Source organism: Heptranchias perlo, unplaced genomic scaffold (assembly GCF_035084215.1).
Source record: "Heptranchias perlo isolate sHepPer1 unplaced genomic scaffold, sHepPer1.hap1 HAP1_SCAFFOLD_65, whole genome shotgun sequence".
Classification (NCBI taxonomy): Eukaryota; Metazoa; Chordata; class Chondrichthyes; order Hexanchiformes; family Hexanchidae; genus Heptranchias; species Heptranchias perlo.
Genome location: NW_027139677.1, coordinates 3371877 through 3398282, shown reverse-complemented (window position 1 = coordinate 3398282; position 26406 = coordinate 3371877).

Genomic DNA, 26406 nt, shown 5'->3' with positions numbered 1-26406 from the left:
GTTTTCATCTAATGAACTTATTTCAGTCAGCTAGATCTTTCTTCGTCAAAGCAAAAAGATTTTATCTTCAAATACAACAACTTTTGGTGGTTTTGTTGGTTTTCAGCAAATGAACAGATTTCAGCGAGCTGGAAGTTTTTTCCTTAATAGAGTAAAATTTTATCTTAAAATACAAGAACTTTTCGTGGTTCTTGTCAATTTTTGTTGGTTTTCATCTAATGAACTTATTTCAGTCAGCTAGATCTTTCTTCTTCAAAGCAAAAAGATTTTATCTTCAAATACAAGAACTTTTCGTGGTTTTGATGGTTTTCAGCAAATGAACATATTTCAGCGAGCTGGAAGTTTTTTCCTTAATAGAGTAAGATTTTATCTTAAAATACAAGAACTTTTCGTGGTTCTTGTCAATTTTTGTTGGTTTTCATCTAATGAACTTATTTCAGTCAGCTGGATCTTTCTTCTTCAAAGCAAAAAGATTTTATCTTCAAATACAAGAACTTTTCGTGGTTTTGTTGGTTTTCAGCAAATGAACATATTTCAGCGAGCTGGAAGTTTTTTCCTTAATAGAGTAAGATTTTATCTTAAAATACAAGAACTTTTCGTGGTTCTTGTCAATTTTTGTTGGTTTTCATCTAATGAACTTATTTCAGTCAGCTAGATCTTTCTTCTTCAAAGCAAAAAGATTTTATCTTCAAATACAAGAACTTTTCGTGGTTTTGATGGTTTTCAGCAAATGAACATATTTCAGCGAGCTGGAAGTTTTTCCTGAATAGAGTAAGATTTTACCTTAAAATACAATAACTTTTCGTGGTTCTTGTCAATTTTTGTTGGTTTTCATCTAATGAACTTATTTCAGTCAGCTAGATCTTTCTTCTTCAAAGCAAAAAGATTTTATCTTCAAATACAAGAACTTTTCGTGGTTTTGATGGTTTTCAGCAAATGAACATATTTCAGCGAGCTGGATATTTTTTCCTTAATAGAGTAAGATTTTTATCTCCAAATACAAGAACTTTGCGTGGTTTTGTTGGTTTTCAGCAAACGAACAGATTTCAGCGAGCAAGAAGTTTTTTCTTTAATAGCGTAAGATTTTATCTTAAAATACAAGAACTTTTCGTGGTTCTTGTCAATTTTTGTTGGTTTTCATCTAATGAACTTATTTCAGTCAGCTGGATCTTTCTTCGTCAAAGCAAAAAGATTTTATCTTCAAATACAAGAACTTTTGGTGGTTTTGTTGGTTTTCAGCAAATGAACAGATTTCAGCGAGCTGGAAGTTTTTTCCTTACTAGAGTAAGAGTTTATCTTAAAATACAAGAACTTTTCGTGGTTCTTGTCAATTTTTGTTGGTTTTCATTTAATGAACTTATTTCAGTCAGCTTGATCTTTCTTCGTCAAAGCAAAAAGATTTTATCTTCAAATACAAGAACTTTTGGAGGTTTTGTTGCTTTTCAGCAAATGAACAGATTTCAGCGAGCTGGAAGTTTTTTCCTTAATAGAGTAAGATTTTATCTTAAAATACAAGAACTTTTCGTGGTTCTTGTCAATTTTTGTTGGTTTTCATCTAATGAACTTATTTCAGTCAGCTGGATCTTTCTTCTTCAAAGCAAAAAGATTTTATCTTCAAATACAAGAACTTTTCGTGGTTTTGATGGTTTTCAGCAAATGAACATAATTCTGCGAACTGGAAGTTTTTTCTTCAATAGAGTAAGATTTTATCTTAAAATACAAGAACTTTTCGTGGTTCTTGTCAATTTTTGTTGGTTTTCATCTAATGAACTTATTTCAGTCAGCTAGATCTTTCTTCTTCAAAGCAAAAAGATTTTATCTTCAAATACAAGAACTTTTCGTGGTTTTGATGGTTTTCAGCAAATGAACATAATTCAGCGAGCTGGAAGTTTTTTCCTGAATAGAGTAAGATTTTATCTTAAAATACAAGAACTTTTCGTGGTTCTTGTCAATTTTTGTTGGTTTTCATCTAATGAACTTATTTCAGTCAGCTGGATCTTTCTTCTTCAAAGCAAAAAGATTTTATCTTCAAATACAAGAACTTTTCGTGGTTTTGATGGTTTTCAGCAAATGAACATAATTCAGCGAGCTGGAAGTTTTTTCCTTATTAGAGTAAGATTTTATCTTAAAATACAAGAACTTTTCGTGGTTCTTGTCAATTTTTGTTGGTTTTCATCTAATGAACTTATTTCAGTCAGCTAGATCTTTCTTCTTCAAAGCAAAAAGATTTTATCTTCAAATACAAGAACTTTTCGTGGTTTTGATGGTTTTCAGCAAATGAACATATTTCAGCGAGCTGGAAGTTTTTTCCTTAATAGAGTAAGATTTTATCTTACAATACAACAACTTTTCGTGGTTCTTGTCAATTTTTGTTGGTTTTCATCTAATGAACTTATTTCAGTCAGCTGGATCTTTCTTCTTCAAAGCAAAAAGATTTTATCTTCAAATACAAGAACTTTTCGTGGTTTTGATGGTTTTCAGCAAATGAACATATTTCAGCGAGCTGGAAGTTTTTTCCTTAATAGAGTAAGATTTTATCTTAAAATACAAGAACTTTTCGTGGTTCTTGTCAATTTTTGTTGGTTTTCATCTAATGAACTTATTTCAGTCAGCTAGATCTTTCTTCTTCAAAGCAAAAAGATTTTATCTTCAAATACAAGAACTTTTCGTGGTTTTGATGGTTTTCAGCAAATGAACATATTTCAGCGAGCTGGAAGTTTTTTCCTTAATAGAGTAAGATTTTATCTTAAAATACAAGAACTTTTCGTGGTTCTTGTCAATTTTTGTTGGTTTTCATCTAATGAACTTATTTCAGTCAGCTGGATCTTTCTTCGTCAAAGCAAAAAGATTTTATCTTCAAATACAAGAACTTTTGGTGGTTTTGTTGGTTTTCAGCAAATGAACATATTTCAGCGAGCTGGAAGTTTTTTCCTTAATAGAGTAAGATTTTATCTTAAAATACAAGAACTTTTCGTGGTTCTTGTCAATTTCTGTTGGTTTTCATCTAATGAACTTATTTCAGTAAGCTAGAACTTTCTTCTTCAAAGCAAAAAGATTTTATCTTCAAATACCAGAACTTTTCGTGGTTTTGATGGTTTTCAGCAAATGAACATATTTCAGCGAGCTGGAAGTTTTTTCCTGAATAGAGTAAGATTTTACCTTAAAATACAATAACGTTTCGTGGTTCTTGTCAATTTTTGTTGGTTTTCATCTAATGAACTTATTTCAGTCAGCTAGATCTTTCTTCTTCAAAGCAAAAAGATTTTATCTTCAAATACAAGAACTTTTCGTGGTTTTGATGGTTTTCAGCAAATGAACATATTTCAGCGAGCTGGATATTTTTTCCTTAATAGAGTAAGATTTTATCTCCAAATACAAGAACTTTGCGTGGTTTTGTTGGTTTTCAGCAAACGAACAGATTTCAGCGAGCAAGAAGTTTTTTCTTTAATAGCGTAAGATTTTATCTTAAAATACAAGAGCTTTTCGTGGTTCTTGTCATTTTTTGTTGGTTTTCATCTAATGAACTTATTTCAGTCAGCTGGATCTTTCTTCGTCAAAGCAAAAAGATTTTATCTTCAAATACAAGAACTTTTGGTGGTTTTGTTGGTTTTCAGCAAATGAACAGATTTCAGCGAGCTGGAAGTTTTTTCCTTACTAGAGTAAGAGTTTATCTTAAAATACAAGAACGTTTTGTGGTTCTTGTCAATTTTTGTTGGTTTTCATTTAATGAACTTATTTCAGTCAGCTAGATCTTTCTTCTTCAAAGCAAAAAGATTTTATCTTCAAATACAAGAACTTTTCGTGGTTTTGATGGTTTTCAGCAAATGAACATATTTCAGCGAGCTGGAAGTTTTTTCCTTAATAGAGTAAGATTTTATCTTAAAATACAAGAACTTTTCGTGGTTCTTGTCAATTTTTGTTGGTTTTCATCTAATGAACTTATTTCAGTCAGCTGGATCTTTCTTCTTCAAAGCAAAAAGATTTTATCTTCAAATACAAGAAGTTTTCGTGGTTTTGATGGTTTTCAGCAAATGAACATAATTCAGCGAGCTGGAAGTTTTTTCCTTATTAGAGTAAGATTTTATCTTAAAATACAAGAACTTTTCGTGGTTCTTGTCAATTTTTGTTGGTTTTCATCTAATGAACTTATTTCAGTCAGCTAGATCTTTCTTCGTCAAAGCAAAAAGATTTTATCTTCAAATACAAGAACTTTTCGTGGTTTTGATGGTTTTCAGCAAATGAACATATTTCAGCGAGCTGGAAGTTTTTTCCTTAATAGAGTAAGATTTTATCTTACAATACAACAACTTTTCGTGGTTCTTGTCAATTTTTGTTGGTTTTCATCTAATGAACTTATTTCAGTCAGCTGGATCTTTCTTCTTCAAAGCAAAAAGATTTTATCTTCAAATACAAGAACTTTTCGTGGTTTTGATGGTTTTCAGCAAATGAACATATTTCAGCGAGCTGGAAGTTTTTTCCTTAATAGAGTAAGATTTTATCTTAAAATACAAGAACTTTTCGTGGTTCTTGTCAATTTTTGTTGGTTTTCATCTAATGAACTTATTTCAGTCAGCTAGATCTTTCTTCTTCAAAGCAAAAAGATTTTATCTTCAAATACAAGAACTTTTCGTGGTTTTGATGGTTTTCAGCAAATGAACATATTTCAGCGAGCTGGAAGTTTTTTCCTTAATAGAGTAAGATTTTATCTTAAAATACAAGAACTTTTCGTGGTTCTTGTCAATTTTTGTTGGTTTTCATCTAATGAACTTATTTCAGTCAGCTAGATCTTTCTTCTTCAAAGCAAAAAGATTTTATCTTCAAATACAAGAACTTTTCGTGGTTTTGTTGGTTTTCAGCAAATGAACATATTTCTGCGAGATGGAAGTTTTTTCCTTAATAGAGTAAGATTTTATCTTAAAATACAAGAACTTTTCGTGGTTCTTGTCAATTTTTGTTGGTTTTCATCTAATGAACTTATTTCAGTCAGCTGGATCTTTCTTCGTCAAAGCAAAAAGATTTTATCTTCAAATACAAGAACTTTTGGTGGTTTTGTTGGTTTTCAGCAAATGAACAGATTTCAGCGAGCTGGAAGTTTTTTCCTTACTAGAGTAAGAGTTTATCTTAAAATACAAGAACTTTTCGTGGTTCTTGTCAATTTTTGTTGGTTTTCATTTAATGAACTTATTTCAGTCAGCTAGATCTTTCTTCGTCAAAGCAAAAAGATTTTATCTTCAAATACAAGAACTTTTGGAGGTTTTGTTGCTTTTCAGCAAATGAACAGATTTCAGCGAGCTGGAAGTTTTTTCTTCAATAGAGTAAGATTTTATCTTAAAATACAAGAACTTTTCGTGGTTCTTGTCAATTTTTGTTGGTTTTCATCTAATGAACTTATTTCAGTCAGCTAGATCTTTCTTCTTCAAAGCAAAAAGATTTTATCTTCAAATACAAGAACTTTTCGTGGTTTTGATGGTTTTCAGCAAATGAACATAATTCAGCGAGCTGGAAGTTTTTTCCTTAATAGAGTAAGATTTTATCTTAAAATACAAGAACTTTTCGTGGTTCTTGTCAATTTTTGTTGGTTTTCATCTAATGAACTTATTTCAGTCAGCTGGATCTTTCTTCTTCAAAGCAAAAAGATTTTATCTTCAAATACAAGAACTTTTCGTGGTTTTGATGGTTTTCAGCAAATGAACATAATTCAGCGAGCTGGAAGTTTTTTCCTTATTAGAGTAAGATTTTATCTTAAAATACAAGAACTTTTCGTGGTTCTTGTCAATTTTTGTTGGTTTTCATCTAATGAACTTATTTCAGTCAGCTAGATCTTTCTTCTTCAAAGCAAAAAGATTTTATCTTCAAATACAAGAACTTTTCGTGGTTTTGATGGTTTTCAGCAAATGAACATATTTCAGCGAGCTGGAAGTTTTTTCCTTAATAGAGTAAGATTTTATCTTAAAATACAACAACTTTTCGTGGTTCTTGTCAATTTTTGTTGGTTTTCATCTAATGAACTTATTTCAGTCAGCTGGATCTTTCTTCTTCAAAGCAAAAAGATTTTATCTTCAAATACAAGAACTTTTCGTGGTTTTGATGGTTTTCAGCAAATGAACATATTTCAGCGAGCTGGAAGTTTTTTCCTTAATAGAGTAAGATTTTATCTTAAAATACAAGAACTTTTCGTGGTTCTTGTCAATTTTTGTTGGTTTTCATCTAATGAACTTATTTCAGTCAGCTGGATCTTTCTTCTTCAAAGCAAAAAGATTTTATCTTCAAATACAAGAACTTTTCGTGGTTTTGATGGTTTTCAGCAAATGAACATATTTCAGCGAGCTGGAAGTTTTTTCCTTAATAGAGTAAGATTTTATCTTAAAATACAAGAACTTTTCGTGGTTCTTGTCAATTTTTGTTGGTTTTCATCTAATGAACTTATTTCAGTCAGCTAGATCTTTCTTCTTCAAAGCAAAAAGATTTTATCTTCAAATACAAGAACTTTTCGTGGTTTTGTTGGTTTTCAGCAAATGAACATATTTCAGCGAGGTGGAAGTTTTTTCCTTAATAGAGTAAGATTTTATCTTAAAATACAAGAACTTTTCGTGGTTCTTGTCAATTTTTGTTGGTTTTCATCTAATGAACTTATTTCAGTCAGCTGGATCTTTCTTCTTCAAAGCAAAAAGATTTTATCTTCAAATACAAGAACTTTTCGTGGTTTTGATGGTTTTCAGCAAATGAACATAATTCAGCGAGCTGGAAGTTTTTTCCTTATTAGAGTAAGATTTTATCTTAAAATACAAGAACTTTTCGTGGTTCTTGTCAATTTTTGTTGGTTTTCATCTAATGAACTTATTTCAGTCAGCTAGATCTTTCTTCGTCAAAGCAAAAAGATTTTATCTTCAAATACAAGAACTTTTCGTGGTTTTGATGGTTTTCAGCAAATGAACATATTTCAGCGAGCTGGAAGTTTTTTCCTTAATAGAGTAAGATTTTATCTTACAATACAACAACTTTTCGTGGTTCTTGTCAATTTTTGTTGGTTTTCATCTAATGAACTTATTTCAGTCAGCTGGATCTTTCTTCTTCAAAGCAAAAAGATTTTATCTTCAAATACAAGAACTTTTCGTGGTTTTGATGGTTTTCAGCAAATGAACATATTTCAGCGAGCTGGAAGTTTTTTCCTTAATAGAGTAAGATTTTATCTTAAAATACAAGAAGTTTTCGTGGTTCTTGTCAATTTTTGTTGGTTTTCATCTAATGAACTTATTTCAGTCAGCTAGATCTTTCTTCTTCAAAGCAAAAAGATTTTATCTTCAAATACAAGAACTTTTCGTGGTTTTGATGGTTTTCAGCAAATGAACATATTTCAGCGAGCTGGAAGTTTTTTCCTTAATAGAGTAAGATTTTATCTTAAAATACAAGAACTTTTCGTGGTTCTTGTCAATTTTTGTTGGTTTTCATCTAATGAACTTATTTCAGTCAGCTAGATCTTTCTTCTTCAAAGCAAAAAGATTTTATCTTCAAATACAAGAACTTTTCGTGGTTTTGTTGGTTTTCAGCAAATGAACATATTTCTGCGAGATGGAAGTTTTTTCCTTAATAGAGTAAGATTTTATCTTAAAATACAAGAACTTTTCGTGGTTCTTGTCAATTTTTGTTGGTTTTCATCTAATGAACTTATTTCAGTCAGCTGGATCTTTCTTCGTCAAAGCAAAAAGATTTTATCTTCAAATACAAGAACTTTTGGTGGTTTTGTTGGTTTTCAGCAAATGAACAGATTTCAGCGAGCTGGAAGTTTTTTCCTTACTAGAGTAAGAGTTTATCTTAAAATACAAGAACTTTTCGTGGTTCTTGTCAATTTTTGTTGGTTTTCATTTAATGAACTTATTTCAGTCAGCTAGATCTTTCTTCGTCAAAGCAAAAAGATTTTATCTTCAAATACAAGAACTTTTGGAGGTTTTGTTGCTTTTCAGCAAATGAACAGATTTCAGCGAGCTGGAAGTTTTTTCTTCAATAGAGTAAGATTTTATCTTAAAATACAAGAACTTTTCGTGGTTCTTGTCAATTTTTGTTGGTTTTCATCTAATGAACTTATTTCAGTCAGCTAGATCTTTCTTCTTCAAAGCAAAAAGATTTTATCTTCAAATACAAGAACTTTTCGTGGTTTTGATGGTTTTCAGCAAATGAACATAATTCAGCGAGCTGGAAGTTTTTTCCTTAATAGAGTAAGATTTTATCTTAAAATACAAGAACTTTTCGTGGTTCTTGTCAATTTTTGTTGGTTTTCATCTAATGAACTTATTTCAGTCAGCTGGATCTTTCTTCTTCAAAGCAAAAAGATTTTATCTTCAAATACAAGAACTTTTCGTGGTTTTGATGGTTTTCAGCAAATGAACATAATTCAGCGAGCTGGAAGTTTTTTCCTTATTAGAGTAAGATTTTATCTTAAAATACAAGAACTTTTCGTGCTTCTTGTCAATTTTTGTTGGTTTTCATCTAATGAACTTATTTCAGTCAGCTAGATCTTTCTTCTTCAAAGCAAAAAGATTTTATCTTCAAATACAAGAACTTTTCGTGGTTTTGATGGTTTTCAGCAAATGAACATATTTCAGCGAGCTGGAAGTTTTTTCCTTAATAGAGTAAGATTTTATCTTAAAATACAACAACTTTTCGTGGTTCTTGTCAATTTTTGTTGGTTTTCATCTAATGAACTTATTTCAGTCAGCTGGATCTTTCTTCTTCAAAGCAAAAAGATTTTATCTTCAAATACAAGAACTTTTCGTGGTTTTGATGGTTTTCAGCAAATGAACATATTTCAGCGAGCTGGAAGTTTTTTCCTTAATAGAGTAAGATTTTATCTTAAAATACAAGAACTTTTCGTGGTTCTTGTCAATTTTTGTTGGTTTTCATCTAATGAACTTATTTCAGTCAGCTGGATCTTTCTTCTTCAAAGCAAAAAGATTTTATCTTCAAATACAAGAACTTTTCGTGGTTTTGATGGTTTTCAGCAAATGAACATATTTCAGCGAGCTGGAAGTTTTTTCCTTAATAGAGTAAGATTTTATCTTAAAATACAAGAACTTTTCGTGGTTCTTGTCAATTTTTGTTGGTTTTCATCTAATGAACTTATTTCAGTCAGCTAGATCTTTCTTCTTCAAAGCAAAAAGATTTTATCTTCAAATACAAGAACTTTTCGTGGTTTTGTTGGTTTTCAGCAAATGAACATATTTCAGCGAGCTGGAAGTTTTTTCCTTAATAGAGTAAGATTTTATCTTAAAATACAAGAACTTTTCGTGGTTCTTGTCAATTTTTGTTGGTTTTCATCTTATGAACTTATTTCAGTCAGCTGGATCTTTCTTCTTCAAAGCAAAAAGATTTTATCTTCAAATACAAGAACTTTTCGTGGTTTTGTTGGTTTTCAGCAAATGAACATATTTCAGCGAGCCAGAAGTTTTTTCTTTCATCGCGTAAGATATTATCTTAAAATACAAGAAGTTTTCGTGGTTCTTGTCAAATTTTATTGGTTTTCATCTAATGAACTTATTTCAGTCAGCTCGAACTTTCTTCTTCAAAGCAAAAAGATTTTATCTTCAAATACAAGAACTTTTCGTGGTTTTGATGGTTTTCAGCAAATGAACATATTTCAGCGAGCTGGAAGTTTTTTCCTTAATAGAGTAAGATTTTATCTTAAAATACAGGAACTTTTCGTGGTTCTTGTCAATTTTTGTTGGTTTTCATCTAATGAACTTATTTCAGTCAGCTAGATCTTTCTTCGTCAAAGCAAAAAGATTTTATCTTCAAATACAAGAACTTTTGGTGGTTTTGTTGGTTTTCAGCAAATGAACAGATTTAAGCGAGCTGGAAGTTTTTTCCTTAATAGAGTAAAATTTTATCTTAAAATACAAGAACTTTTCGTGGTTCTTGTCATTTTTTGTTGGTTTTCATCGAATGAACTTATTTCAGTCAGCTAGATCTTTCTTCTTCAAAGCAAAAAGATTTTATCTTCAAATACAAGAACTTTTCGTGGTTTTGATGGTTTTCAGCAAATGAACATATTTCAGCGAGCTGGAAGTTTTTTCCTTAATAGAGTAAGATTTTATCTTAAAATACAAGAACTTTTCGTGGTTCTTGTCAATTTTTGTTGGTTTTCATCTAATGAACTTATTTCAGTCAGCTGGATCTTTCTTCTTCAAAGCAAAAAGATTTTATCTTCAAATACAAGAACTTTTCGTGGTTTTGTTGGTTTTCAGCAAATGAACATATTTCAGCGAGCTGGAAGTTTTTTCCTGAATAGAGTAAGATTTTATCTTAAAATACAAGAACTTTTCGTGGATCTTGTCAATTTTTGTTGGTTTTCATCTCATGAACTTATTTCAGTCAGCTCGATCTTTCTTCTTCAAAGCAAAAAGATTTTATCTTCAAATACAAGAACTTTTCGTGGTTTTGATGGTTTTCAGCAAATGAACATATTTCAGCGAGCTGGAAGTTTTTTCCTTAATAGAGTAAGATTTTATCTTAAAATAAAAGAACTTTTCGTGGTTCTTGTCAATTTTTGTTGGTTTTCATTTAATGAACTTATTTCAGTCAGCTAGATCTTTCTTCGTCAAAGCAAAAAGATTTTATCTTCAAATACAAGAACTTTTGGAGGTTTTGTTGCTTTTCAGCAAATGAACAGATTTCAGCGAGCTGGAAGTTTTTTCCTTAATAGAGTAAGATTTTATCTTAAAATACAAGAACTTTTCGTGGTTCTTGTCAATTTTTGTTGGTTTTCATCTAATGAACTTATTTCAGTCAGCCAGATCTTTCTTCTTCAAAGCAAAAAGATTTTATCTTCAAATACAAGAACTTTTCGTGGTTTTGATGGTTTTCAGCAAATGAACATATTTCAGCGAGCTGGAAGTTTTTTCCTTAATAGAGTAAGATTTTATCTTAAAATACAAGAACTTTTCGTGGTTCTTGTCAATTTTTGTTGGTTTTCATCTCATGAACTTATTTCAGTCAGCTCGATCTTTCTTCGTCAAAGCAAAAAGATTTTATCTTCAAATACAAGAACTTTTGGTGGTTTTGTTGGTTTTCAGCAAATGAACATATTTCAGCGAGCTGGAAGTTTTTTCCTTAATAGAGTAAGATTTTATCTTAAAATACAAGAACTTTTCGTGGTTCTTGTCAATTTTTGTTGGTTTTCATCTAATGAACTTATTTCAGTAAGCTAGAACTTTCTTCTTCAAAGCAAAAAGATTTTATCTTCAAATACAAGAACTTTTCGTGGTTTTGATGGTTTTCAGCAAATGAACATATTTCAGCGAGCTGGATGTTTTTTCCTGAATAGAGTAAGATTTTACCTTAAAATACAATAACTTTTCGTGGTTCTTGTCAATTTTTGTTGGTTTTCATCTAATGAACTTATTTCAGTCAGCTAGATCTTTCTTCTTCAAAGCAAAAAGATTTTATCTTCAAATACAAGAACTTTTCGTGGTTTTGATGGTTTTCAGCAAATGAACATATTTCAGCGAGCTGGATATTTTTTCCTTAATAGAGTAAGATTTTATCTCCAAATACAAGAACTTTGCGTGGTTTTGTTGGTTTTCAGCAAACGAACAGATTTCAGCGAGCAAGAAGTTTTTTCTTTAATAGCGTAAGATTTTATCTTAAAATACAAGAACTTTTCGTGGTTCTTGTCAATTTTTGTTGGTTTTCATCTAATGAACTTATTTCAGTCAGCTGGATCTTTCTTCGTCAAAGCAAAAAGATTTTATCTTCAAATACAAGAACTTTTGGTGGTTTTGTTGGTTTTCAGCAAATGAACAGATTTCAGCGAGCTGGAAGTTTTTTCCTTACTAGAGTAAGAGTTTATCTTAAAATACAAGAACTTTTTGTGGTTCTTGTCAATTTTTGTTGGTTTTCATTTAATGAACTTATTTCAGTCAGCTCGATCTTTCTTCTTCAAAGCAAAAAGATTTTATCTTCAAATACAAGAACTTTTCGTGGTTTTGATGGTTTTCAGCAAATGAACATATTTCAGCGAGCTGGAAGTTTTTTCCTTAATAGAGTAAGATTTTATCTTAAAATACAAGAACTTTTCGTGGTTCTTGTCAATTTTTGTTGGTTTTCATCTAATGAACTTATTTCAGTCAGCTGGATCTTTCTTCTTCAAAGCAAAAAGATTTTATCTTCAAATACAAGAACTTTTCGTGGTTTTGATGGTTTTCAGCAAATGAACATAATTCAGCAAGCTGGAAGTTTTTTCCTTATTAGAGTAAGATTTTATCTTAAAATACAAGAACTTTTCGTGGTTCTTGTCAATTTTTGTTGGTTTTCATCTAATGAACTTATTTCAGTCAGCTAGATCTTTCTTCGTCAAAGCAAAAAGATTTTATCTTCAAATACAAGAACTTTTCGTGGTTTTGATGGTTTTCAGCAAATGAACATATTTCAGCGAGCTGGAAGTTTTTTCCTTAATAGAGTAAGATTTTATCTTACAATACAACAACTTTTCGTGGTTCTTGTCAATTTTTGTTGGTTTTCATCTAATGAACTTATTTCAGTCAGCTGGATCTTTCTTCTTCAAAGCAAAAAGATTTTATCTTCAAATACAAGAACTTTTCGTGGTTTTGATGGTTTTCAGCAAATGAACATATTTCAGCGAGCTGGAAGTTTTTTCCTTAATAGAGTAAGATTTTATCTTAAAATACAAGAACTTTTCGTGGTTCTTGTCAATTTTTGTTGGTTTTCATCTAATGAACTTATTTCAGTCAGCTAGATCTTTCTTCTTCAAAGCAAAAAGATTTTATCTTCAAATACAAGAACTTTTCGTGGTTTTGATGGTTTTCAGCAAATGAACATATTTCAGCGAGCTGGAAGTTTTTTCCTTAATAGAGTAAGATTTTATCTTAAAATACAAGAACTTTTCGTGGTTCTTGTCAATTTTTGTTGGTTTTCATCTAATGAACTTATTTCAGTCAGCTAGATCTTTCTTCGTCAAAGCAAAAAGATTTTATCTTCAAATACAAGAACTTTTCGTGGTTTTGTTGGTTTTCAGCAAATGAACATATTTCTGCGAGCTGGAAGTTTTTTCCTTAATAGAGTAAGATTTTATCTTAAAATACAAGAACTTTTCGTGGTTCTTGTCAATTTTTGTTGGTTTTCATCTAATGAACTTATTTCAGTCAGCTGGATCTTTCTTTGTCAAAGCAAAAAGATTTTATCTTCAAATACAAGAACTTTTGGTGGTTTTGTTGGTTTTCAGCAAATGAACAGATTTCAGCGAGCTGGAAGTTTTTTCCTTACTAGAGTAAGAGTTTATCTTAAAATACAAGAACTTTTCGTGGTTCTTGTCAATTTTTGTTGGTTTTCATTTAATGAACTTATTTCAGTCAGCTAGATCTTTCTTCGTCAAAGCAAAAAGATTTTATCTTCAAATACAAGAACTTTTGGAGGTTTTGTTGCTTTTCAGCAAATGAACAGATTTCAGCGAGCTGGAAGTTTTTTCCTTAATAGAGTAAGATTTTATCTTAAAATACAAGAACTTTTCGTGGTTCTTGTCAATTTTTGTTGGTTTTCATCTAATGAACTTATTTCAGTCAGCTGGATCTTTCTTCTTCAAAGCAAAAAGATTTTATCTTCAAATACAAGAACTTTTCGTGGTTTTGATGGTTTTCAGCAAATGAACATAATTCAGCGAGCTGGAAGTTTTTTCCTTAATAGAGTAAGATTTTATCTTAAAATACAAGAACTTTTCGTGGTTCTTGTCAATTTTTGTTGGTTTTCATCTAATGAACTTATTTCAGTCAGCTGGATCTTTCTTCTTCAAAGCAAAAAGATTTTATCTTCAAATACAAGAACTTTTCGTGGTTTTGATGGTTTTCAGCAAATGAACATAATTCAGCGAGCTGGAAGTTTTTTCCTTATTAGAGTAAGATTTTATCTTAAAATACAAGAACTTTTCGTGGTTCTTGTCAATTTTTGTTGGTTTTCATCTAATGAACTTATTTCAGTCAGCTAGATCTTTCTTCTTCAAAGCAAAAAGATTTTATCTTCAAATACAAGAACTTTTCGTGGTTTTGATGGTTTTCAGCAAATGAACATATTTCAGCGAGCTGGAAGTTTTTTCCTTAATAGAGTAAGATTTTATCTTAAAATACAACAACTTTTCGTGGTTCTTGTCAATTTTTGTTGGTTTTCATCTAATGAACTTATTTCAGTCAGCTGGATCTTTCTTCTTCAAAGCAAAAAGATTTTATCTTCAAATACAAGAACTTTTCGTGGTTTTGTTGGTTTTCAGCAAATGAACATATTTCAGCGAGCTGGGAGTTTTTTCTTTAATCGCGTAACATTTTATCTTAAAATACAAGAACTTTTCGTAGTTCTTGTCATTTTTTGTTGGTTTTCATCTAATGAACTTACTTCAGTCAGCTAGATCTTTCTTCTTCAAAGCAAAAAGATTTTATCTTCAAATACAAGAACTTTTCGTGGTTTTGATGGTTTTCAGCAAATGAACATATTTCAGCGAGCTGGAAGTTTTTTCCTTAATAGAGTAAGATTTTATCTTAAAATACAAGAACTTTTCGTGGTTCTTGTCAATTTTTGTTGGTTTTCATCTAATGAACTTATTTCAGTCAGCTAGATCTTTCTTCTTCAAAGCAAAAAGATTTTATCTTCAAATACAAGAACTTTTCGTGGTTTTGATGGTTTTCAGCAAATGAACATATTTCAGCGAGCTGGAAGTTTTTTCCTTAATAGAGTAAGATTTTATCTTAAAATACAAGAACTTTTCGTGGTTCTTGTCAATTTTTGTTGGTTTTCATCTAATGAACTTATTTCAGTCAGCTAGATCTTTCTTCTTCAAAGCAAAAAGATTTTATCTTCAAATACAAGAACTTTTCGTGGTTTTGTTGGTTTTCAGCAAATGAACATATTATAGCGAGCTGGAAGTTTTTTCCTTAATAGAGTAAGATTTTATCTTAAAATACAAGAACTTTTCGTGGTTCTTGTCAATTTTTGTTGATTTTCATCTTATGAACTTATTTCAGTCAGCTGGATCTTTCTTCTTCAAAGCAAAAAGATTTTATCTTCAAATACAAGAACTTTTCGTGGTTTTGTTGGTTTTCAGCAAATGAACATATTTCAGCGAGCCAGAAGTTTTTTCTTTCATCGCGTAAGATATTATCTTAAAATACAAGAAGTTTTCGTGGTTCTTGTCAAATTTTATTGGTTTTCATCTAATGAACTTATTTCAGTCAGCTCGAACTTTCTTCTTCAAAGCAAAAAGATTTTATCTTCAAATACAAGAACTTTTCGTGGTTTTGATGGTTTTCAGCAAATGAACATATTTCAGCGAGCTGGAAGTTTTTTCCTTAATAGAGTAAGATTTTATCTTAAAATACAGGAACTTTTCGTGGTTCTTGTCAATTTTTGTTGGTTTTCATCTAATGAACTTATTTCAGTCAGCTAGATCTTTCTTCTTCAAAGCAAAAAGATTTTATCTTCAAATACAAGAACTTTTCGTGGTTTTGTTGGTTTTCAGCAAATGAACATATTTCTGCGAGCTGGAAGTTTTTTCCTTAATAGAGTAAGATTTTATCTTAAAATACAAGAACTTTTCGTGGTTCTTGTCAATTTTTGTTGGTTTTCATCTAATGAACTTATTTCAGTCAGCTGGATCTTTCTTCGTCAAAGCAAAAAGATTTTATCTTCAAATACAAGAACTTTTGGTGGTTTTGTTGGTTTTCAGCAAATGAACAGATTTCAGCGAGCTGGAAGTTTTTTCCTTACTAGAGTCAGAGTTTATCTTAAAATACAAGAACTTTTCGTGGTTCATGTCAATTTTTGTTGGTTTTCATTTAATGAACTTATTTCAGTCAGCTAGATCTTTCTTCGTCAAAGCAAAAAGATTTTATCTTCAAATACAAGAACTTTTGGAGGTTTTGTTGCTTTTCAGCAAATGAACAGATTTCAGCGAGCTGGAAGTTTTTTCCTTAATAGAGTAAGATTTTATCTTAAAATACAAGAACTTTTCGTGGTTCTTGTCAATTTTTGTTGGTTTTCATCTAATGAACTTATTTCAGTCAGCTGGATCTTTCTTCTTCAAAGCAAAAAGATTTTATCTTCAAATACAAGAACTTTTCGTGGTTTTGATGGTTTTCAGCAAATGAACATAATTCAGCGAACTGGAAGTTTTTTCTTCAATAGAGTAAGATTTTATCTTAAAATACAAGAACTTTTCGTGGTTCTTGTCAATTTTTGTTGGTTTTCATCTAATGAACTTATTTCAGTCAGCTAGATCTTTCTTCTTCAAAGCAAAAAGATTTTATCTTCAAATACAAGAACTTTTCGTGGTTTTGATGGTTTTCAGCAAATGAACATAATTCAGCGAGCTGGAAGTTTTTTCCTTAATAGAGTAAGATTTTATCTTAAAATACAAGAACTTTTCGTGGTTCTTGTCAATTTTTGTTGGTTTTCATCTGATGAACTTATTTCAGTCAGCTGGATCTTTCTTCTTCAAAGCAAAAAGATTTTATCTTCAAATACAAGAACTTTTCGTGGTTTTGATGGTTTTCAGCAAATGAACATAATTCAGCGAGCTGGAAGTTTTTTCCTTATTAGAGTAAGATTTTATCTTAAAATACAAGAACTTTTCGTGGTTCTTGTCAATTTTTGTTGGTTTTCATCTAATGAACTTATTTCAGTCAGCTAGATCTTTCTTCTTCAAAGCAAAAAGATTTTATCTTCAAATACAAGAACTTTTCGTGGTTTTGATGGTTTTCAGCAAATGAACATATTTCAGCGAGCTGGAAGTTTTTTCCTTAATAGAGTAAGATTTTATCTTAAAATACAACAACTTTTCGTGGTTCTTGTCAATTTTTGTTGGTTTTCATCGAATGAACTTATTTCAGTCAGCTGGATCTTTCTTCTTCAAAGCAAAAAGATTTTATCTTCAAATACAAGAACTTTTCGTGGTTTTGATGGTTTTCAGCAAATGAACATATTTCAGCGAGCTGGAAGTTTTTTCCTTAATAGAGTAAGATTTTATCTTAAAATACAAGAACTTTTCGTGGTTCTTGTCAATTTTTGTTGGTTTTCATCTAATGAACTTATTTCAGTCAGCTAGATCTTTCTTCTTCAAAGCAAAAAGATTTTATCTTCAAATACAAGAACTTTTCGTGGTTTTGATGGTTTTCAGCAAATGAACATATTTCAGCGAGCTGGAAGTTTTTTCCTTAATAGAGTAAGATTTTATCTTAAAATACAAGAACTTTTCGTGGTTCTTGTCAATTTTTGTTGGTTTTCATCTAATGAACTTATTTCAGTCAGCTCGATCTTTCTTCTTCAAAGCAAAAAGATTTTATCTTCAAATACAAGAACTTTTCGTGGTTTTGTTGGTTTTCAGCAAATGAACATATTTCAGCGAGCTGGAAGTTTTTTCCTTAATAGAGTAAGATTTTATCTTAAAATACAAGAACTTTTCGTGGTTCTTGTCAATTTTTGTTGGTTTTCATCTTATGAACTTATTTCAGTCAGCTGGATCTTTCTTCTTCAAAGCAAAAAGATTTTATCTTCAAATACAAGAACTTTTCGTGGTTTTGTTGGTTTTCAGCAAATGAACATATTTCAGCGAGCCAGAAGTTTTTTCTTTCATCGCGTAAGATATTATCTTAAAATACAAGAAGTTTTCGTGGTTCTTGTCAAATTTTATTGGTTTTCATCTAATGAACTTATTTCAGTCAGCTCGATCTTTCTTCTTCAAAGCAAAAAGATTTTATCTTCAAATACAAGAACTTTTCGTGGTTTTGATGGTTTTCAGCAAATGAACATATTTCAGCGAGCTGGAAGTTTTTTCCTTAATAGAGTAAGATTTTATCTTAAAATACAGGAACTTTTCGTGGTTCTTGTCAATTTTTGTTGGTTTTCATCTAATTAACTTATTTCAGTCAGCTAGATCTTTCTTCGTCAAAGCAAAAAGATTTTATCTTCAAATACAAGAACTTTTGGTGGTTTTGTTGGTTTTCAGCAAATGAACAGATTTAAGCGAGCTGGAAGTTTTTTCCTTAATAGAGTAAAATTTTATCTTAAAATACAAGAACTTTTCGTGGTTCTTGTCATTTTTTGTTGGTTTTCATCGAATGAACTTATTTCAGTCAGCTAGATCTTTCTTCTTCAAAGCAAAAAGATTTTATCTTCAAATACAAGAACTTTTCGTGGTTTTGATGGTTTTCAGCAAATGAACATATTTCAGCGAGCTGGAAGTTTTTTCCTTAATAGAGTAAGATTTTATCTTAAAATACAAGAACTTTTCGTGGTTCTTGTCAATTTTTGTTGGTTTTCATCTAATGAACTTATTTCAGTCAGCTGGATCTTTCTTCTTCAAAGCAAAAAGATTTTATCTTCAAATACAAGAACTTTTCGTGGTTTTGTTGGTTTTCAGCAAATGAACATATTGCAACGAGCTGTAAGTTTTTTCCTTAATTGAGTAAGATTTTATCTTAAAATACAAGAACTTTTCGTGGTTCTTGTCATTTTTTGTTGGTTTTCATCGAATGAACTTATTTCAGTCAGCTAGATCTTTCTTCTTCAAAGCAAAAAGATTTTATCTTCAAATACAAGAACTTTTCGTGGTTTTGATGGTTTTCAGCAAATGAACATATTTCAGCGAGCTGGAAGTTTTTTCCTTAATAGAGTAAGATTTTATCTTAAAATACAAGAACTTTTCGTGGTTCTTGTCAATTTTTGTTGGTTTTCATGTAATGAACTTATTTCAGTCAGCTGGATCTTTCTTCTTCAAAGCAAAAAGATTTTATCTTCAAATACAAGAACTTTTCGTGGTTTTGATGGTTTTCAGCAAATGAACATATTTCAGCCAGCTGGAAGTTTTTTCCTGAATAGAGTAAGATTTTATCTTAAAATACAAGAACTTTTCGTGGTTCTTGTCAATTTTTGTTGGTTTTCATCTAATGAACTTATTTCAGTCAGCTAGATCTTTCTTCGTCAAAGCAAAAAGATTTTATCTTCAAATACAAGAACTTTTAGAGGTTTTGTTGGTTTTCAGCAAATGAACAGATTTCAGCGAGCTGGAAGTTTTTTCCTCAATAGAGTAAGATTTTATCTTAAAATACAAGAACTTTTCGTGGTTCTTGTCAATTTTTGTTGGTTTTCATCTAATGAACTTATTTCAGTCAGCTCGATCTTTCTTCTTCAAAGCAAAAAGATTTTATCTTCAAATACAACAACTTTTCGTGGTTTTGATGGTTTTCAGCAAATGAACATAATTCAGAGAACTGGAAGTTTTTTCCTCAATAGAGTAAGATTTTATCTTAAAATACAAGAACTTTTCGTGGTTCTTGTCAATTTTTGTTGGTTTTCATCGAATGAACTTATTTCAGTCAGCTAGATCTTTCTTCTTCAAAGCAAAAAGATTTTATCTTCAAATACAAGAACTTTTCGTGGTTTTGATGGTTTTCAGCAAATGAACATATTTCAGAGAGCTGGAAGTTTTTTCCTTAATAGAGTAAGATTTTATCTTAAAATACAAGAACTTTTCGTGGTTCTTGTCAATTTTTGTTGGTTTTCATCCAATGAACTTATTTCAGTCAGCTAGATCTTTCTTCTTCAAAGCAAAAAGATTTTATCTTCAAATACAAGAACTTTTCGTGGTTTTGTTGGTTTTCAGCAAATGAACATATTGCAACGAGCTGGAAGTTTTTTCCTTAATAGAGTAAGATTTTATCTTAAAATACAAGAACTTTTCGTGGTTCTTGTCATTTTTTGTTGGTTTTCATCGAATGAACTTATTTCAGTCAGCTAGATCTTTCTTCTTCAAAGCAAAAAGATTTTATCTTCAAATACAAGAACTTTTCGTGGTTTTGATGGTTTTCAGCAAATGAACATATTTCAGCGAGCTGGAAGTTTTTTCCTTAATAGAGTAAGATTTTATCTTAAAATACAAGAACTTTTCGTGGTTCTTGTCAATTTTTGTTGGTTTTCATGTGATGAACTTATTTCAGTCAGCTGGATCTTTCTTCTTCAAAGCAAAAAGATTTTATCTTCAAATACAAGAACTTTTCGTGGTTTTGATGGTTTTCAGCAAATGAACATATTTCAGCGAGCTGGAAGTTTTTTCCTGAATAGAGTAAGATTTTATCTTAAAATACAAGAACTTTTCGTGGTTCTTGTCAATTTTTGTTGGTTTTCATCTAATGAACTTATTTCAGTCAGCTAGATCTTTCTTCGTCAAAGCAAAAAGATTTTATCTTCAAATACAAGAACTTTTAGAGGTTTTGTTGGTTTTCAGCAAATGAACAGATTTCAGCGAGCTGGAAGTTTTTTCCTCAATAGAGTAAGATTTTATCTTAAAATACAAGAACTTTTCGTGGTTCTTGTCAATTTTTGTTGGTTTTCATCTAATGAACTTATTTCAGTCAGCTCGATCTTTCTTCTTCAAAGCAAAAAGATTTTATCTTCAAATACAACAACTTTTCGTGGTTTTGATGGTTTTCAGCAAATGAACATAATTCAGAGAACTGGAAGTTTTTTCCTCAATAGAGTAAGATTTTATCTTAAAATACAAGAACTTTTCGTGGTTCTTGTCAATTTTTGTTGGTTTTCATCGAATGAACTTATTTCAGTCAGCTAGATCTTTCTTCTTCAAAGCAAAAAGATTTTATCTTCAAATACAAGAACTTTTCGTGGTTTTGATGGTTTTCAGCAAATGAACATATTTCAGAGAGCTGGAAGTTTTTTCCTTAATAGAGTAAGATTTTATCTTAAAATACAAGAACTTTTCGTGGTTCTTGTCAATTTTTGTTGGTTTTCATCCAATGAACTTATTTCAGTCAGCTAGATCTTTCTTCTTCAAAGCAAAAAGATTTTATCTTCAAATACAAGAACTTTTCGTGGTTTTGTTGGTTTTCAGCAAATGAACATATTGCAACGAGCTGGAAGTTTTTTCCTTAATAGAGTAAGATTTTATCTTAAAATACAAGAACTTTTCGTGGTTCTTGTCATTTTTTGTTGGTTTTCATCGAATGAACTTATTTCAGTCAGCTAGATCTTTCTTCTTCAAAGCAAAAAGATTTTATCTTCAAATACAAGAACTTTTCGTGGTTTTGATGGTTTTCAGCAAATGAACATATTTCAGCGAGCTGGAAGTTTTTTCCTTAATAGAGTAAGATTTTATCTTAAAATACAAGAACTTTTCGTGGTTCTTGTCAATTTTTGTTGGTTTTCATGTGATGAACTTATTTCAGTCAGCTGGATCTTTCTTCTTCAAAGCAAAAAGATTTTATCTTCAAATACAAGAACTTTTCGTGGTTTTGATGGTTTTCAGCAAATGAACATATTTCAGCGAGCTGGAAGTTTTTTCCTGAATAGAGTAAGATTTTATCTTAAATTACAAGAACTTTTCGTGGTTCTTGTCAATTTTTGTTGGTTTTCATCTAATGAACTTATTTCAGTCAGCTAGATCTTTCTTCGTCAAAGCAAAAAGATTTTATCTTCAAATACAAGAACTTTTAGAGGTTTTGTTGGTTTTCAGCAAATGAACAGATTTCAGCGAGCTGGAAGTTTTTTCCTCAATAGAGTAAGATTTTATCTTAAAATACAAGAACTTTTCGTGGTTCTTGTCAATTTTTGTTGGTTTTCATCTAATGAACTTATTTCAGTCAGCTCGATCTTTCTTCTTCAAAGCAAAAAGATTTTATCTTCAAATACAACAACTTTTCGTGGTTTTGATGGTTTTCAGCAAATGAACATAATTCAGAGAACTGGAAGTTTTTTCCTCAATAGAGTAAGATTTTATCTTAAAATACAAGAACTTTTCGTGGTTCTTGTCAATTTTTGTTGGTTTTCATCGAATGAACTTATTTCAGTCAGCTAGATCTTTCTTCTTCAAAGCAAAAAGATTTTATCTTCAAATACAAGAACTTTTCGTGGTTTTGATGGTTTTCAGCAAATGAACATATTTCAGAGAGCTGGAAGTTTTTTCTTCAATAGAGTAAGATTTTATCTTAAAATACAAGAACTTTTCGTGGTTCTTGTCAATTTTTGTTGGTTTTCATCCAATGAACTTATTTCAGTCAGCTAGATCTTTCTTCTTCAAAGCAAAAAGATTTTATCTTCAAATACAAGAACTTTTCGTGGTTTTGATGGTTTTCAGCAAATGAACATATTTCAGCGAGCTGGAAGTTTTTTCCTTAATAGAGTAAGATTTTATCTTAAAATAGAAGAACTTTTCGTGGTTCTTGTCAATTTTTGTTGGTTTTCATCTAATGAACTTATTTCAGTCAGCTGGATCTTTCTTCTTCAAAGCAAAAAGATTTTATCTTCAAATACAAGAACTTTTCGTGGTTTTGATGGTTTTCAGCAAATGAACATAATTCAGCGAACTGGAAGTTTTTTCCTCAATAGAGTAAGATTTTATCTTAAAATACAAGAACTTTTTGTGGTTCTTGTCAATTTATGTTGGTTTTCATCTCATGAACTTATTTCAGTCAGCTAGATCTTTCTTCTTCAAAGCAAAAAGATTTTATCTTCAAATCCAAGAACTTTTCGTGGTTTTGATGGTTTTCAGCAAATGAACATATTTCAGCGAGCTGGAAGTTTTTTCCTTAATAGAGTAAGATTTTATCTTAAAATACAAGAACTTTTCGTGGTTCTTGTCAATTTTTGTTGGTTTTCATCTCATGAACTTATTTCAGTCAGCTAGATCTTTCTTCTTCAAAGAAAAAAGATTTTATCTTCAAATACAAGAACTTTTCGTGGTTTTGATGGTTTTCAGCAAATGAACATATTTCAGCGAGCTGGAAGTTTTTTCCTTAATAGAGTAAGATTTTATCTTAAAATACAAGAACTTTTCGTGGTTCTTGTCAATTTTTGTTGGTTTTCATCTAATGAACTTATTTCAGTCAGCTAGATCTTTCTTCTTCAAAGCAAAAAGATTTTATCTTCAAATACAAGAACTTTTCGTGGTTTTGATGGTTTTCAGCAAATGAACAGATTTCAGCGAGCTGGAAGTTTTTTCCCTAATAGAGTAAGATTTTATCTTAAAATACAAGAACTTTTCGTGGTTCTTGTCAATTTTTGTTGGTTTTCATCTAATGAACTTATTTCAGTCAGCTAGATCTTTCTTCTTCAAAGCAAAAAGATTTTATCTTCAAATACAAGAACTTTTCGTGGTTTTGTTGGTTTTCAGCAAATGAACATATTTCAGCGAGCTGGGAGTTTTTTCTTCAATAGCGTAAGATTTTATCTTAAAATACAAGAACTTTTCGTGGTTCTTGTCAATTTTTGTTGGTTTTCATCGAATGAACTTATTTCAGTCAGCTAGATCTTTCTTCGTCAAAGCAAAAAGATTTTATCTTCAAATACAAGAACTTTTCGTGGTTTTGATGGTTTTCAGCAAATGAACATATTTCAGCGAGCTGGAAGTTTTTTCCTTAATAGAGTAAGATTTTATCTTAAAATACAAGAACTTTTCGTGGTTCTTGTCAATTTTTGTTGGTTTTCATCCAATGAACTTATTTCAGTCAGCTGGATCTTTCTTCTTCAAAGCAAAAAGATTTTATCTTCAAATACAAGAACTTTTCGTGGTTTTGTTGGTTTTCAGCAAATGAACATATTTTTAGCGAGCCAGAAGTTTTTTCTTTAATAGCGTAAGATATTATCTTAAAATACAAGAAGTTTTCGTGGTTCTTGTCAAATTTTGTTGGTTTTCATCTAATGAACTTATTTCAGTCAGCTAGATCTTTCTTCTTCAAAGCAAAAAGATTTTATCTTCAAATACAAGAACTTTTCGTGGTTTTGATGGTTTTCAGCAAATGAACATATTTCAGCGAGCTGGAAGTTTTTTCCTTAATAGAGTAAGATTTTATCTTAAAATACAAGAACTTTTCGTGGTTCTTGTCAATTTTTGTTGGTTTTCATCTAATGAACTTATTTCAGTCAGCTGGATCTTTCTTCTTCAAAGCAAAAAGATTTTATCTTCAAATACAAGAACTTTTCGTGGTTTTGATGGTTTTCAGCAAATGAACATAATTCAGCGAACTGGAAGTTTTTTCCTCAATAGAGTAAGATTTTATCTTAAAATACAAGAACTTTTTGTGGTTCTTGTCAATTTATGTTGGTTTTCATCTAATGAAGTTATTTCAGTCAGCTAGATCTTTCTTCTTCAAAGCAAAAAGATTTTATCTTCAAATACAAGAACTTTTCGTGGTTTTGATGGTTTTCAGCAAATGAACATATTTCAGCGAGTTGGAAGTTTTTTCCTTAATAGAGTAAGATTTTATCTTAAAATACAAGAACTTTTCGTGGTTCTTGTCAATTTTTGTTGGTTTTCATCTCATGAACTTATTTCAGTCAGCTAGATCTTTCTTCTTCAAAGCAAAAAGATTTTATCTTCAAATACAAGAACTTTTCGTGGTTTTGATGGTTTTCAGCAAATGAACATATTTCAGCAAGCTGGAAGTTTTTTCCTTAATAGAGTAAGATTTTATCTTAAAATACAAGAACTTTTCGTGGTTCTTGTCAATTTTTGTTGGTTTTCATCTAATGAACTTATTTCAGTCAGCTAGATCTTTCTTCTTCAAAGAAAAAAGATTTTATCTTCAAATACAAGAACTTTTCGTGGTTTTGATGGTTTTCAGCAAATGAACATATTTCAGCGAGCTGGAAGTTTTTTCCTTAATAGAGTAAGATTTTATCTTAAAATACAAGAACTTTTCGTGGTTCTTGTCAATTTTTGTTGGTTTTCATCTAATGAACTTATTTCAGTCAGCTGGATCTTTCTTCTTCAAAGCAAAAAGATTTTATCTTCAAATACAAGAACTTTTCGTGGTTTTGTTGGTTTTCAGCAAATGAACATATTTCAGCGAGCCAGAAGTTTTTTCTTTAATAGCGTAAGATATTATCTTAAAATACAAGAAGTTTTCGTGGTTCTTGTCAAATTTTGTTGGTTTTCATCTAATGAACTTATTTCAGTCAGCTAGATCTTTCTTCTTCAAAGCAAAAATATTTTATCTTCAAATACAAGAACTTTTCGTGGTTTTGATGGTTTTCAGCAAATGAACATATTTCAGCGAGGTGGAAGTTTTTTCCTTAATAGAGTAAGATTCTTTCTTAAAATACAAGAACTTTTCGTGGTTCTTGTCAACTTTTGTTGGTTTTCATCTAATGAACTTATTTCAGTCAGCTAGATCTTTCTTCTTCAAAGCAAAAAGATTTTATCTTCAAATACAAGAACTTTTCGTGGTTTTGATGGTTTTCAGCAAATGAACAGATTTCAGCGAGCTGGAAGTTTTTTCCCTAATAGAGTAAGATTTTATCTTAAAATAAAAGAACTTTTCGTGGTTCTTGTCAATTTTTGTTGGTTTTCATCTAATGAACTTATTTCAGTCAGCTAGATCTTTCTTCTTCAAAGCAAAAAGATTTTTTCTTCAAATACAAGAACTTTTCGTGGTTTTGTTGGTTTTCAGCAAATGAACATATTTCAGCGAGCTGGGAGTTTTTTCTTCAATAGCGTAAGATTTTATCTTAAAATACAAGAACTTTTCGTGGTTCTTGTCAATTTTTGTTGGTTTTCATCGAATGAACTTATTTCAGTCAGCTAGATCTTTCTTCGTCAAAGCAAAAAGATTTTATCTTCAAATACAAGAACTTTTCGTGGTTTTGATGGTTTTCAGCAAATGAACATATTTCAGCGAGCTGGAAGTTTTTTCCTTAATAGAGTAAGATTTTATCTTAAAATACAAGAACTTTTCGTGGTTCTTGTCAATTTTTGTTGGTTTTCATCTAATGAACTTATTTCAGTCAGCTGGATCTTTCTTCTTCAAAGCAAAAAGATTTATCTTCAAATACAAGAACTTTTCGTGGTTTTGTTGGTTTTCAGCAAATGAACATATTTTTAGCGAGCCAGAAGTTTTTTCTTTAATAGCGTAAGATATTATCTTAAAATACAAGAAGATTTCGTGGTTCTTGTCAATTTTTGTTGGTTTTCATCTAATGAACTTATTTCAGTCAGCTAGATCTTTCTTCTTCAAAGCAAAAATATTTTATCTTCAAATACAAGAACTTTTCGTGGTTTTGATGGTTTTCAGCAAATGAACATATTTCAGCGAGCTGGAAGTTTTTTCCTTAATAGAGTAAGATTTTATCTTAAAATACAAGAACTTTTCGTGGTTCTTGTCAATTTTTGTTGGTTTTCATCTAATGAACTTATTTCAATCAGCTAGATCTTTCTTCTTCAAAGCAAAAAGATTTTATCTTCAAATACAAGAACTTTTCGTGGTTTTGATGGTTTTCAGCAAATGAACAGATTTCAGCGAGCTGGAAGTTTTTTCCCTAATAGAGTAAGATTTTATCTTAAAATACAAGAACTTTTCGTGGTTCTTGTCAATTTTTGTTGGTTTTCATCTAATGAACTTATTTCAGTCC